We start from the raw sequence: 16525 nt of genomic DNA, 5'->3' as shown, positions 1-16525 counted from the left end.
CTTCTATGATATAAAATTGTCATCTCGATGAACGCCTTTTTGCATCAAAAACAAAATCAAATTGCATCAATCGATATTAATTTTATTTCCAACATACTTTAGGTGCACAAACATGATCTCTCCATTTTTTGAGAATGGTAACGAAACATGATCTCTCCTTTCAAAAGCATATATCAATCAGTACTAGAGTACAGTACGGAGACAGTCGACAGCTAAAGTGCTTTCAACTATTTTTAGAAATTTCAGCACACTGATATTCCCATTTCAGTCAATTTACCTCTAAACTCCTAAAGCAAAAAACATGAAACGAGAACGGAAGAACTCGACATGCAAGTAACGGAAAAGTATTTAACTTTTTTTTTTTTTCTTTCTACTTTTGGAAAAATAGCTAAAATCGAGTTTCATCTCTCTAAAACCCACGGGCTTCTTGGAGAGCACCAACTTGTAAATATCAAAACCCCATAAAATCTATGAGGAACAAAATTTTGCATGATAGCTATATAATGATGTCGATCGGTAACAATTGTTAAGAATGAACAAAACCCAGAAATTTTACTTAAAAACAAACACAAAAACTTGAAGCGACTATCAGAAAATCATCGTGAAGCCGCGCATTTTCTGAATATTTTAACGATTTAGGGTGCGTTCAGTATGGAGGAAAAAAAAAATTAATATTCGGTTGGACAAAAATTTTGGAAAACATCTTTCTTAGGAAAAAAGTTACTTCAAAATGAGGAAAATGTGTTCTCTAATGAAAGTAGGGAACACAAACTCGCAAATGACATTAAAATTGATTGTCTCACCCCAACCCCGCCGCTATACACACCCAACACCCGGCACCCATGCCCCTCGCCTCCCAACCTCCCACTCCCGCCACCACCACCTACACCCTCACCATTCTAACCTCACACCCCACCACCACCCACCGCACACCCACCACCACCACACCACTCCCACCATCAACCACCCCACCCATTCCCCGCCCCAATCTCCCACCCACGGAGCCACATATACAAATGCTTTAGGATAATATTTTTTGCTTACGTACCGAACGCAAGAAAATAAATAAGAAACCTACAAACCTACTTATTTTTAAGTGGAGAACATTTTCCATGGAAAACATTTTCCTTCATACCGAACACACCCTTATTTCCAAAAATAGCTAAAATCAGTTTCATCTTTCTAAAACCCCGGTGCTTTTCTGATTCAGCTATTTCTAAATATTAAAACCCCATAAAGAACATGCAGAACAAACTCCATTATAGTACCAGTTGTTAAGACCGACAAAGATTACTGAAAAACAAACACAAAAACATGAAGCTGAGTATCAAAAACATTATCATCAAACCCCACATTTTCTTAACATCTTAATGATTTACAAGAGGAAAAAAAATTAAAGGAGACTTATGCAAAGTAGTGTAGCTTCTGCTTTGCTCTTTTTTGTTGAAATTTTTTAGAGTTTTTCGTCAGTCACATGAATAATCAAAGTGTAAGAGTAATGGCCAATGAGTGTTGATTGAAATCTCTTTAATGTTCGTTATGCATTGGCAAAAGGAATCAAAAAGGTATATTTTGTACTAACGCACAGAAAAGTTGACATGTGTTGATGGAAAGAAAAAACATGACTAATTTTTGCAGAATGTGGACATTTAAAACAATTCACATGAGTTATAGGATACTATGTACACTCCTTATTTTTTTTTGCGCCTATTGTACCCTTCATGAAAAAGTGAGACAAACATTTGAATTTCACTCTCTTTGTATCACTTTATGTTTTTAATGCATAAAAAGGGCGGAGTAAAAATTTCTATCTCTTCTGACACACATTTAATGAGTTATCCTGTCAAAATTTTGAATAGCAAACTTTATTTTTCTTTTCTTGTTCATGTCTAGTTGTCCACCATTTACAAGTTTTTTCTCAGCCAAAGAAATTGACGATCTTTGTTAAACATTCCATAAATACTGATATAGTCTCATCTCATGTAATCATCGTTGCTGGGTTCGGCTTTGGATTTGGTCAAATAATTTAATTGATATATTTTTTAGACCAAATTTATTTCGTTAATATTAATTTTTTTTATTAGTGGGCTCAGCTTTCAGGCTATAAATGCTGGTCGTCGCACAAAACAATAAAGTTCTAAGTGTGATTGTGTCGATTCTTTAAGTTCACTACACACCGACGTTTGAGGTGCCGCTACAGTAGTGACGGTTATAGACGGTTATATGTTCTTTCTTGGGAGAAAATAATTTGTAATCTCGGGTACGTGTGTTAATAAAAAAGCTAATAATTCTAGATATTTTAAAGTTTTAAAAACAACTTCCTCATCTTCTTTTTTATTGTCACTTTAATAAAAGCTTGAAACTTATTTGTCACTTTAAAAATCAATAAAATATTCATTATCTTTCTTGTTAGAATATATGTAAATATATTCCTTAGGTGTAAAATAATGTAAATGATATTGTTAGCATAATTAGCCGTAATTGGCTAATTAGAATTAGGTTGGATCTCTTGTATATATGGATGCTGATTGGGGAGGTTGCTTGCGACACACGTCGTTCGACATCTGGTTATTGTGTGTTTCTTGGAGATAACTTGATCTCCTGGTCTTCCAAACGCCAACCCACTCTTTCTCGATCCAGTGCCGAGGCAGAGTATAGAGGGGTTGCTAATGTTGTCTCCCGAGTCTCGCCGGGATCCGTAATCTTCTATTGGAGTTACATTGTCCGATACGTAAGGCAACACTGGTTTATTGTGATAATGTGAGTGCCATATACCTTTCAGGAAATCCCGTACAACATCAGCGCACCAAACACATTGAAATGGACATCCACTTTGTTCGTGAGAAAGTTGCCCGTGGACAGGTTCGTGTACTACATGTTCCGTCTAGATATCAGATTGCCGATATTTTCACTAAGGGCCTTCCACAAGTCTTGTTTGAAGATTTCCGGGACAGTCTCAGCGTTCGAAAGTCTCCCGTTTCGACTGCGGGGGAGTGTTAGAATATATGTAAATATATTCCTTAGGTGTAAAATAATGTAAATGATATTGTTAGCATAATTAGCCGTAATTGGCTAATTAGAATTAGGTTGGATCTCTTGTATATATGGATACCTCAGCTAATGAAAGGGACACGGAATATAATTCTTTTATTTCTTTTAATTTGTTAAAATATTCATTATCTTTCTTTTAATTTGTTCTTATTACTTCTTAAATATATATAGCCATCAATTTTTCATTTAAGAAGAGATAAGACTGATTTAGTCAAATATCTTTTATAATAACTAGCATTCCTTGAATTTCTTAAGGTAATTTTGTGAAATACCTTTATGATTAATGTTATCAATTGAATTTCTTAATGAGTGTGCTAAAACGGCGACAACAATAAAAAAGAATTCAACGGAGTAATTTTGTAGAAAACTTGCAATTTCGATTCTTGAGGTTTTAGTTCTCATTCTTGTATTATTCAATCAAGTATATTTTATTTTTAATAATTAAATCAAGCATATTGTTTTAGTTCAATAACTAACTAGAAGTAACAGAAGTTAGCTCTTACTAAAGAACATTTTGATTGGTTTTTTCTGTTGATACTTTGCAGCGAAGCTATCATAATGTTCATTTCTCCTTCTCTGTCATAAGTTATAAGTATACAGTTTTCATATAATCGTATTTTCTCAACTCAATGGTATTAGATATAATTCTAAGATGGTGCTAAATGGAAGGATTGTTACTCTAGGGATAACAAGTTGATATTTCTCAAGTGCGCTTATCTACCATGTTTTAAATGTAGACCAACTTATTGATATCAAACACATTAGGAGTTATAAAGCATTTAGAAAGGTGGATTATATTGTAAATATAATTGATGAAAAATCAGAAAGTAGAATAGGAACTATTTGCACACTAGGATAACATAATTCTACGTGATATATTAACTTTATAACTTATATGCAATTTCTGAGCCCTTCAAGAATGTAGGTGTTAGATCCATGAACTCTTGCTCATCACCATTCAATATTTGCCTCGAAGCTTCATAATAAACATCTAAACAAGTTTCCAACTTATGCTCATTTTTTGTTTGTGAATCGTTTCTCTCGACTTTTGTAGTGAGGCGCTTCACTTGTGAACAAGTTATACCGTGATTATAATATGTGATTATGTAATAACGGGACTATTTAGTGAATGTACTTTTATTGGAAGATATTTACTATAGTTCATTAAACTAGATGACTGATTCCAATAATAGCACGTCTTCCACAACTATACACAAAATAAATTCACAGTTTCTTTGTACATAAGCAAAAATATAAAAAAGTTACTGAAAGCTAGAATCCCTTTTCTATTGTTTTTAGTTTACTTGCCAATCCAATATTTCTCATCTCCCATGAACAGCAGTAATGGATAATTCATTTTCTGAATATTTTCCTGTCTGATCCTTTTTGGGATTCATTAACACAGAAAATCTGGAGGCAAATGCAGGTCTTTTTGGCTTTGGTAAATCTTATTGGTATTATTGAGTATGGAAATGACATCCTCCATGTTAGGCCTATCTGCTGCACATTCTTCAACATATAGTAATCCCACATGAATAGCCCTTTCCACTTGTTCCTTAATGAAGCAAGAATCACTAAGTGTTGGATCTGTGAGCTCTACCATTGCCTCTGCATTCCACAGCTCCCATGCCAGCAATAGCATATAATTGACCACAATTTCTAATTAGTTTATGCCACCAAAACAGTTAATGGTCAAGTAACAAATAAGAGTAGTAGATCATATTCGATCAAGGCAAAAATAAGAAAAGAATAATTGGAATCTATAGTTGTGGATCTCGAACCAAAGGTTGTTTCTTGTCTAAAGGATGGGGTAGTATGGAAAGATAAAATGTGGAACTTGATAGAAATTACTCACATATTCGACTAAATTGAGGGGGCTTCCCTCATTGTGAAAGCAATTATTTTTCCTCCCACTTGCAAATCTTCAAGAACCAAAACTCCAAAGCTGTAAACGTCGGATTTAGTTGAGAAAATTCCCTTTTGGCATACTCGGTGCCATGTATCCACTTTGCTAAACGAGGCAATTCTTGTCAGACAGTAAACTTCACAACTTTAAAGAAAGAGATCACAAGTTAAATTTAACTCTCTGCTTACAATGTTCCAGCAAATCTTGTAGTAATGTCTTCGGGGACGTTGTGTTTGAGAATCTTTGCCAATCCAAAGTCGGAAATCTTAGGTTTCATGTTCTTGTCGAGTAAGATATTACTAGCTTTCAAATCTCTATGAACTATTCTCAGCCTTGAATATTTGTGAAGGTAAAGTAATCCTTGAGTAATCCCTTCGATAATGCAAAAACGTCTCTCCCAAGATAGTAGTCTTTTTTTTTTTTTTTTAGATCTAATATGGAAGCAAAAGTTTTAGAAGAATTAGAAATTGAAATCTTAATTCACAAAGCTGTATGCATTCACAAGGATGATGTTCACTATGGCTTAAAATTAAGTAAAATGTGATGCCTTACCAAATAGGAAAAAGTCCAAACTTTTATTGGGCATGTACTCGTAAATTAGCATCTTCTGCTCTCCATGTACACAAAAACCTACCAACTTGACAAGATTCGTGTGCTGGAGTCTAGCTATGAGAATAAGCTCATTTCTGAACTCCGATAATCCTTGTTTAGACCACTCGAACAACAACTTTATAGCTATTTCTTGTCCATCCAGCATTGTTCCCTGGATTAGGTGAAGAAAATGTTACACGGTTGACGGAATTATGTGGCCATGATACTCCATTGAAACAAATTTTGTCTTCTAAGTTACCTTGGAAACACATTCAAAACCTCCTTTTCCCAGCTCGCATTCGATGAAAAGTTCTTTGTGGTCGTTAGGATAATAGAATCATATATATATATATATATATATATATATAAGCGTTCCTACGTGACGCAAGAGACTCTCTAAAATGCGTTAAAACTCATTTATCTTTTTTCTCCAATTTTTGGAGTTTTCTCCTATTTTCCCAATTTACTGATTAATAGTAATTAGTTACTACCAAAACACATACAAAAGCCACGGGTCCTCATAAAACATAACGTTTCCTCCGAACCGTTTCTTATTCCCTCATTCATCACGCCTATTCCAAACGCTCATCTCTCTTCCATGAATATTTTGCCCTCCTTCCTCCATGTATTCCTTTCTTCTGACCACCTTCACTTATGAGCCGACCCGCTGGAAATCCATCAACGCCAATATCAAAGACTAGAGATCCTGTTTCTCTTCTGACATTTTTTATTGGAAAATCTGCCTCAACTATGATATACTTCACTTTTTCCTCACTTGATTTATCTTAATATGGAAAATGATTTTTGGACTGTGTTTCGTTTACATCCAGTGATTAAAATTTCAACCTTTTGGTCATTTCTTGCAGCTTCAATCACAAAGTGAAGAGAAGCATTTTTCCAGTAATTGGAGCAAAAGATCAATCACTATTTATCACTACTTGGTATTGTCGTTCTTCTCTCCCTTTTCTTCCAAGTTAATTAACTTTTTGTGTCAGCATCTACGTATTTCTATTTGATTACTGTGCATTTTTCCAAGTACTATGTTGTGGCTATCCTACAAAGATTGCATTTGCATTTTATTTGCTTCAATCAGTGAGATTTGTAGGATAAAGAAGAATATGAAGTAATTTTTAAATTATCAATAATTTATGCATATCATAAGAGAAATAAAGAAACAAAGATAGGTTAGAAGATTTCGGCAGTGAAATGAAAAGTAATTATTAATTTTATTTGAATGGATTAAATTGTTTCGTTAATAATTGGCATTCTTATATTTTACTATTTTCTATTCTTCGTTTTTAGATCTTTTCTTAACCTGATATATTCCCTCCGGTCCATTTTAATTGTAGTGTTTTTCTTTTATATGTCCTTTAAGAAATTATGAATAAAAAGGGATTTTTGACTATTATAACCTTATTTGTTCTTCAATCATTCATCATATTAATCTCTCTTCAATAAATGTTTTCTCTATTTATGTGCCTTATCCATCAATTATGTGTTTGCACTCTTCACATTTAGATTTTTATGCTGTGTAATCAATGTTTATTACTTTCAATTTGATTACTATGGGATTTATCACTGACACAACTAACATAAACTAACTAATTGTAAGGCTTCTAAAGCAATAGCAGCTATCTTAATGATTAAATTTGTTGTTAAAATTCGTTCGTGTTTACACCAACTTAGAATGGAATGATTGAATAGTTCCATTAGTCGCAATAGTAGTTGCTCTTGGAATGTCTAAATTTCATTAGTCTTTATCTGTGGGTTGTTTACCGCCTTTCTGGGAAAGCTGGTGGCTTTTCTTTTGTTATATGACGTATGTATAGGTTGGAAGAGGATCGGAGCTAGAAAATGCTTTGCCTCTTGAGATTATTGATAAGGCCTTTGTGGCATTCGGAAATGATATTGTCACTGCTTTCGAGTACTATTGTTTTTGGATTATGATTTATAAGGTTTTGCTCTTAGTTATTTATTTGGCTTTGCCAAGTTCCCTCCCCTGAAAGGTGTACTGCTCTACAGATTTAGATAGACTCATGCACCCCTTTTCCTGATACATGTAAATAAGCTAATAGCAAGGGGAAATAGCTTTTTACCAATTGTATCTTACTTAGAATTTGTTCCTAGGATTCACATTCAAAGTGTAGTAATTGTCTGATGTAAAAATAATGACCATTATAGCTTTCTTGGTCTGTTAATTTAGGTTCACTAATTTGGTCATATTGTTCAGTTGTGCATATTGGTTCTTGTTGAAAAGTCTGTTGGTTGATCTACTGAAGAGAAGTTCATTTAAAAAAATGTTTTTCAAAAGTAGAGAAGTAGCAAAACAAAATGACCTTCAAGAAGTATAGTTTCTCGAAATGGAGCCTTTTTCTTTGTTTTGGTAGTTTCTTCTCTGGAGTTAACCACAATATCAAGTTATTCACTAATAAGAGAGATTACATTTGAGTAATCTCCTTTGTCAATTTGGCAGATTTTTATATCTTCACTTTAGCTGTCTATTTTGGATCATTCCGAGATGAAAAGCTAGCTCCTAAGTCAGGATTTGGACTTATCTTTTTTATCTGTTTTTTGCCGTTTCCTATTATTTAGCCTCTTTCCTTTATGTTTTTATTTATTTGTTACCTTCGGTTACAAAATCAAAAGCCGCACCCTTCCTTAACCCTCTTAATTCAACCTCCTTCTGATTTTCCCTTTCTTTCTATTAATCATCTTAATTAGGCTACGATCCTTCAAGAGAGAAGCAAATATGGTTTGTTGGATGAAAGTAAGGACAACGGCTTTGTTGAGAACACTATCATCATTTTTAGGTAAACATTTGAACTATCACTCTCATTTATTGAAAACATTCCAACTTCAACTGTAATGTTTTTATTAGATTTCTTATGCCTTTGTTGTTATGCTATTTTGAATCATCACATCTATTAAATCCTAGCAATATTCAATTCTACACATTAGTTGTTTCTATTCTATTGTTAATTCTATATAAAGCTGGGATAGAAGAGGTGCCAAGTCACCTCTGTTTGCTAAGATGCTCATTTATCTTTTTCTCCTTTACTTTGCGCTTTTTCCTTTCATTTCTTCATTTACTTCATTTTAAAATGTCTAATAACATTATATATTTTGGTTATTTTCCATTGTTGAGAGGATAAAACTCTTTGACTCCATCATGTATCACTTCGGTAATTATAGAAGCCCGAAAGCGTCCTTCTATTTTGCTTTCTACTACAAATTTCAAAAGTCTCAACATGTTTTACTTTCTACTACAAATCCCAAAAGTCCCCTTTTACTTTACATTGGAATTAAGTATCGCGTTGCCGTTGTGCAGTGTAGAGTCGGAAATATATATTGAGCTTCCTTCGACTTGCTTTTTGTTGGAGTAATAGAGCAAACAACTGATATTAAGGGATCTAATAAGTGTGGGAGGCTTGAGTACTGAAGTTTGAAAAAGCATTCGAGCAAGACTTCTGCATTTTCAGATTACTTAAAATTTGCTGCTGAATAGTGAATATGAGTGCAATTTGAACAGGTTATCAGTGGGTCAATGCCAACTTAGCATTCTCACAGGAGCCTCATGGTACAAAAAGGAAATATGTCAACATCCGATTATATTTTAACACTTCATGTTGCAGTTATATTACCCAATATTCATATGATTCACCATTGAGTCCTTCAACTATGTTAGCCTAAGACAGGATAATTGGATAGTAACAAGGATGATTGCATTCGAAAGATGGACTTTATATGATGGGCAACACTATTAATTTGAAGAAAAAGAGGAACTGATTAGTTAGGCATATATTTAGGGACGAGAACTTTACCACTGTAAATCTACAGAAAAAGTGTGTGATACTTTTATTTTGATGTTTTATTTCAATATGTATTTTTCCTTATATATTACTTTCATTTCTTCATATCTGTGTTTTATAATTTATTTTAATAATATAAGATTTTATTTATTTTATATCAATTAAATTAATAAAATAATTTATCCGACCACGCGAAACACGGGCAAATTAACTAGTAGTTGTATACTTCTACAGCAGTACCTCCACTTTCATCGTCCCGACTATCATAAATGTCAGTGAGTAATTCTCTCTTATTTCTTGTTCTTTCCTTGCTTTTGCTGTCCAAATTCATATCATCAGATGAGAAAATACATATTGATTTTAAGCCTGATTTAACATGACTACAATTTAAACTGCGAGAGGAGGAGGGTTTAAGTCCTTAGTACCTTGTTTCCATTTCTTTAGGCACAATATTAGACCAAGCAGCATCAGAAACACGGGGGTTACTATAGGAGCAATTATCCAGAGTTTCTTTTTCTTTCCATTTTTTGCCTCTGCAGTTGTGAGAAGGAAGGGTCACATAACTTAGCCTATAAAATAAAAGTTCATTTCTCGAATGGTCATCCAACTTACCATTTTCTTTTTCTACAAAAGTTACTTAACTAGCTCATTCACTTTTAAATTGCTGAACTTATGGTTGGTTACCATAAAATAAATCTGATCGGAGAAGTCACTAAATCTTACCAAAAAGCCAAGTAGGGATGTTTTATCATCTAAAATGCCAAGTTAGCTAGCAGAGCCAAACATTTTCCCACTTATTGTGGTTACTAGTTTTTCGGCACGTGCGTTGCACGTGTATGTCGAGTCATGTAGTACATAATTTACTAAAGTAATATTAATATTATTGAAACAAAGTTTTGAGTAAATAATTGTACATAAAAGAATTATAATTTGAATGTGATATGATAAATGTGGAACAAATACTGTAAAAGGATTTTGATTTCGCACCTTGCGTTATATCTCTTCTTAAATATAAAGTCAATTACTTCTCTCAAATATAATCATCTATCCCAAAATTAATTATATAAAGTCTTCTCCCGAATAGCTATAATATAACCTAATGACTATAGAAACACATTAGGAGTTCAATAGGTCTATGGTTATTTCTTAACAATATTAATTATGTTATAAAAGAGAGTTTCCTAACAACCGAGTAGTTTCTCTTATAATTAGCTACCGGTGAAAGAAGATAATATTTGGAGAAGTCACAACAAAAAAAATATAATTTGTTTCGTGAATTCAAAATAACATGAATATCACTTTCAAGTGTAAAAATGGTCCCCCTAATTAATTTAGAACATATTTTTTCACAGCTTGAAGGTAAACTCATGTGGGTTTTTTCATGTTATTTATATGTATGCCTACTAATTATTTTGGCAAAAAAGATAACATTATAACATTTTAATCATAACACGTATCATACCTATTATAGTTTGAACATCACTTTAATGAAATGTCTATATTATCATTCATAGAAGTTGGACGTCACTAAAAATATAGGGTAGTAATAAATAAATAAATAAATATTAAGAGACTTTAAAAAAAAGCAAACCCAACTATATTGTCATTTTCTTATTGAGGTGCACTATTTTGTTGTTGTCTCTTATGAGTTATGACCCTATCAAATGATCGGCTTGATATTTCGATATATAAAAGTCGTTGCCAAATCCTTTTAAAGTCAATGGGTGGCACTTTTAGAACTTCTAAGTCATCTGAGATGGGAAGAAAATTACTCCTATCTTTCCCTTCGTTTTCTTTTTGATTCAAAGGAGATGTACCGTTACCCACATTTCTGGTTATTTCTACACTTTCTTTGTCTGCCAAAGAGATAAGAGTTCAGAAAATTAACATATAGCAAAAATACAATAATATAAAACTTTTTAGAATGGCGTTATTAAATCGATGAGGAAAATAATATTAGTTTTGTTACTTGAAATTATAGAAGTTTTGGTGTTCACTAAATCAAAAACTCAACATAATCGTTCTTCATGTATTATTTAGAGATTAAGGAGGCACATAACGATAATTTCATGTTTTCCCCGAGAGTTATATTTCCAACATCCTAATGTTAGTTTCCAACAACAAAACGAAAAGAGGCCGGATTCTAAATAAAGAATTTGAAATTCAGATCCCACAAAAAGGAAGAAAAGAAAAGAAGAGGCATGACACAAGGATAATATATCAGTGCAAGAAATACTTTGAAACATTGGCCACAAAAGCAATTTTTTTACTACAGTGTACTTGCTAACTTTTGGTAACTTAACAGAAATATATATGAAGAACGATGTCAGATTCTCAAGTAACGTGCTAAATAATAAAACTTTTTAGCATGCATGTAGCATTAGGTTTCACAAATTTTGCACAATAATAGTACTTCCTGTCCTAAATTACTTGTCATGGTTCGCTTTCCAAGAGTGAATTTGACTTTTCTTCGAAGCAAATTAGATTAAATTACTTTAATATTTTAAAATTAAAACTTAGATATTTAAAAACTATACGAAATGTATAATAAGTGACAATTCGTCTCATGCCAGTATGGTGAAAATACATGTTAAAATGTAATTCAAAGTTTACATAGTTTAACTCTAAAAAATGAGACTTCCTCTATCCCAATTTATATGGCACACATTCCTTTTTGGTATGTTCTAAAAAGAAGGTCACCTTTCTATATTTAGAAATAATTTAACGGTATGAAATGATTTAAAACCACACAAATATCTAAGAATTATTTTGGATCAAAATTTCAAAAGTCTTGCTTTTTTCTTAAACCATGCTCCTAATCAAATAAGTCCACACAATTAAAAGCGAAGGAAGTATATGATAAGTATTTTGGACGGAAAAATAACAAAGTATCAGTAAGATAGAGAACTTGTTAGAAGAGAGCAGGATAAAAATCAAAATAAACAGTTATTTGAAGAGCGGATAGACTTTTAACAACCTGACACCAAATCCCTTTTGATCATTTTTTTACCAGAAAGAAAACGTCCGATAAAAAACAAATTGATATATACCTTAATGTTGTTTGATTATGCTAATAACTTGTAACCATGAAAGGAAAATAGTGTAATGGAACCAAAATTCATGGAATGATGGCTGCTCATTAGAAGATGTACGTCTGATTGTAAGTCCTTTTTTCTCAAACTGTACAAGGCAATTGCTTCAAGTGGCGTCTTTTCGCTTGTTGGTTGGTACTAAGAGTGCCTCTTCGTTCTTCTCTTTTAATTGATAGTCGGATTTTTAAGTTAGTAAGGGTATTTAGGTAATTTAACTTTTAAGTTAGGGAGTTCATGCTTTTAATATAATATAGATTTGCCTCAAGAAAACTGCAGTTTTCCATTCAATAGTTGTATGAATGAAAATTGTAACGGTCAGAAACTTACTCTGAGGTTCTGTTATTTCTGTAATGACATAATATTTCGCGCTCATACCAGAAATATCTTGACTGAAGTTCAAGTTTTTCCCTCTCCAGACTTCGCATATAGAAGTAGAATAAACATAAGAACTATAGCCAATGCAATCGCAATCATTCCAGCATTCAGCTCTGCAATCACTCAGGGTAACGTTTGAATTTCCCATTTCCATTCCTTCAGTATATACCTGTGGAGGTCTATCAGTATACACAAAACCTCCTGATCTTCGTTGAAATATTTGGCCCGGCTTCCTGCATATTGGCTGCTTCCATAACTCACATCCCTTCGATTGCTGAGCTTCATCCTAGTAGCCATAACAATTGTCTGCGTTGGCAAAATCTGGCCTATTTCCATCAAATATAATCCCTGAGGAATCTAATTGCCAACCGGAGATTGTTCGTCGTTCTATGCTTGTCTGTTCATTGTATATAAGTGAATAACTGAAGTACTCTTGATCGGCGTCGCGTAAGGTGGAGAATGTATAATTCAGGTTCAATATGCCTGTCCTAATGTGTGGAAATTCACCCTTCTCCAAACCTCCACTTGTCCAATAAATCACACCTCATCGTCGCATAACTAATCGGCGTCTCATCGGGTCCCATTCAAGCGTAAAAGCTCCAGGTGTTGGTGTAATTGAATCTTGCCACGACGTAAGACTCCAATTCTTTCCGGTTTGGTGGTTGATCCCTAGTTTCATCCCTGGCAACAGGGTATCCGTGGGATAGTCGAAGCTATTCCACAGCTCCCGGATTAAAGAACCATTTGAATTCACCTCACTCAGCAAAAAACTACCTGATTCTCGTAGAGTAGCTGTGGTGTTAAGTGTAGTTTGCTCTGCAGAAAGCACAACATTGCCTCTATTATGTTTGATAACAAGTCTACTTGAGTTGTCTATTGTAAGAACACCTGAATTGTTATATATAGGTGCATCTCTGTTGCCAATCCATACTGGACGTGTGATCATAGAATTGGTGTACCAAATTGCTAAGTAGCTGTAGTTGTTTCCCTTGTCTAGGATGAGGAATCCAAGAGTGAAAGTCTTATTGGAAGAAACAAGTGAAGTGGAAGAATTCACAACTTCCCCTTGTTTCAGTGTCTCGTATTCTGATGAAACTATGGACTCTAAACTATAGAAAATCAAGAAGCACAAGAAAAAGAAGTAAAGGGTTCTCATAACTAGTTTTAGTAGCTTCATCTTCTCTAATTGCAATTCCCAATTGTGCATTTGACATTCTTGGGTGAGGTATTATTAAGGAAATAGAAAGACAGAAGGAAAAAGAACTATTGGATAGGTACTATTCCTCATATTCATAGTTGTATTATATGGGATGTCATTGTATGTGACAGTTCCTCTAACATGTTCTGGCAATCTTTCTCCCAATATCTTTAAAAGATTGTCTAATGTGATCATAATTAAGGATGTGACTTTCATAGTATTCACAAATATATTTACATCTCCCATATTCCGTGTTTAACTCTTCTTAGCTAGTCACAACTTACAAGTAACAATGGAACAAGGGGTGTCTTAGAATGGGATGGATCCCTTTATCCTTAACCATGTATCTTGGGTTCGAGCTTGAGAATGAATAACTTCTTGGTAGGGAGTGTTTTACTCTCTTAATAGGCCTATCCAATGCGAATCTGAATTAATCGTGGCCAGTAGGTTTCAAATCTTAGGATAGTTAAAAAAATGGATGCCATCATTGTCATAGACATTTTCCTTCTTATTTTTCTCGCAAAAGACTTAAGTTATTAGTGACATTTGTTAATGAGAAGTTTTTTCAAGTGTTAAATAAAACAAATTTCCTATCTCCCGTTTAGTCAATGAATTCATTCCGTTTTATTTGTTATAAAAAAAAATCAAATGTATGTTTTGAAAATGTCACAAATTATCAAATCACTTACTAGAATAAGAGTTATTTAATGAGGTTGAATTAGAGCATAACATATAAATTAATAATGAGAATGTACTTACCTCGTACTTACCACAGTGCAAATAATCGGAACTTGCGCACATAATTTTGCTCTATAAATTTAAGTCAAATTGACTTATATGTAAAGTTTGAAAGTGCTCAATGTTGTTTAGTACATGGTGGGTGTGTTCGGTATGGAGGAAAATGTTTTCCTGGAAAATGTGTTTTCCTACAAAATAAGTGAATTTCCACTTATTTTCTCATATTCGTTTGGGTAGTGAAAAATAAGTAAATTTATTACTTATTTTCTCATGTTCGTTTGGTTGATAGAAAACGTTTACGCCTCCACCCTCGCCCCCTCCAAAAAAAAAAATATTTTGATTTTTTTTGTTTTTTGCACCCCCATCCCAACCCTCACCAACTCCAACCCAACCCCCCACCCCTACACCCCCACCCCCTCCATTTTTATTTTATTTTTTTTGCACCCCACACCCTCCCCCCGCACCCGACCCCACATCCCCCCCCCCCCCCAACAACATTTTTTTTTTTTTTTTAAGTTTTTTAATTTTTTCTCGAATTTTTACACGACCACATCCCCCATCACCCCCCTTTGCGTGGAACCCATACCACACAACAACCCTCCCCAACCCCAACATTTTTTTTTTGAAGTTTTTTATTATCTTTTGTGGGTTTCTACACCCACAGACACCCCTACCCCCAAAAAAAAAATCTTTTCACCACCCAACGCACCCCCCCAATACCCCCATCACCCCTTCCAAAAAGTTTTAATTTTTAACCACGCAAATATTCAATTTTTATAATTGTCAACTTTTTTTTTCAATTTTTTTGTGGAGGGGGGGGGGGGTGCAAAAAACCAAAACAAAAAAACTTTTAGGGTGCGGGGTGGAGGTGGAAAAAAATGTCAAACTTTTTTTTCAAAAAAAAAAAAATTGTTTGGGGTGTGGGTTAGGGAAAAAACCAAAATAATGCTCAAACTTTTTTTCCAAAAAAAAATTATTTTTTGGGTAGGAAGGTGGGGAGGGAATGGGGGTTGGGAGTTGGGGGTTTGGTGGTTGGGGTTGGGTTGGGTGGTGGTAGGGTGGTTGGAATGAACTTATGAACTTGTTTTCCTACTTTTATTAGGGAAGTCATTTTCCCCAATTTTGAGGAAAATATTTTTCAAAAGAAAATGTTTTTCAAAATTTTTGACCAAACGAAATGAGAAAATTGAAAAATATTTTCTGGAAAATGTTTTCCTCCATACCGAACACACGCGGTATCTCTTGACAATTTCAAACACCGTACATGTTACACCTCAGATTTTCGCACGTTAAAGTCGCATCGTGAGTTTGTCGATGCAAGTTCAAAAAGAAATTATCTTGAAGTTAAAAGGGATTGAGCTTATTAATATAAATGGTTACAAGAGTCTATAAATAATATTAGTAAGTGCGTGAAGATTTGGAGGGTGAATGAATCAAAGAAGCATGAGTTGAGAGTATGATAACTTGTACTTTTGGGTGAGATTAGGAGTTCTTCACATGCTAAGAAAATAATAATGTGAAGTTTTAATCGTATAATGGTCGTTTGTTAAGTTCGGAAGTCAAACCGGTTGTAATACAAAAGTCGGCTAAAAGTGAGTCGCAAGTTAAAGTTTGTAAATTTCAATCTAAATTGGGTTGAGATGTCTCGGAGCTTTTCTCAATCTACTTGGATTTACGGGGTGATCCACCTACCAAATGGGTCTCATTAGTTTTAAAATTTTCCGTTATTTAAAAAATGAGAGAGAGATATTGGGGAAAAAAACGG

The 16525-nt window shown here is 33.8% G+C and overlaps 1 long non-coding RNA gene and 2 pseudogenes across 1 annotated transcript; 2 read left to right on the top strand and 1 right to left on the bottom strand.

The window, feature by feature from the left end:
* The window catches only part of LOC132069358 (DNA-directed RNA polymerases IV and V subunit 2-like), an 87051-nt pseudogene that overhangs the window by 16916 nt on the left and 53610 nt on the right, over positions 1 to 16525 (top strand).
* LOC132029464 (G-type lectin S-receptor-like serine/threonine-protein kinase At1g11330) lies at positions 4374 to 5965 on the bottom strand (annotated as a pseudogene).
* Positions 6069 to 9512, top strand: LOC132069357 (uncharacterized). Its single transcript, XR_009417762.1, has 2 exons — positions 6069 to 8358; positions 8877 to 9512. It is a non-coding gene; the product is annotated as an uncharacterized LOC132069357 (long non-coding RNA).

Source organism: Lycium ferocissimum, chromosome 9, assembly GCF_029784015.1.
Source record: "Lycium ferocissimum isolate CSIRO_LF1 chromosome 9, AGI_CSIRO_Lferr_CH_V1, whole genome shotgun sequence".
Classification (NCBI taxonomy): domain Eukaryota; kingdom Viridiplantae; phylum Streptophyta; class Magnoliopsida; order Solanales; family Solanaceae; genus Lycium; species Lycium ferocissimum.
This window is presented reverse-complemented; position numbering and strand designations above follow the sequence as displayed.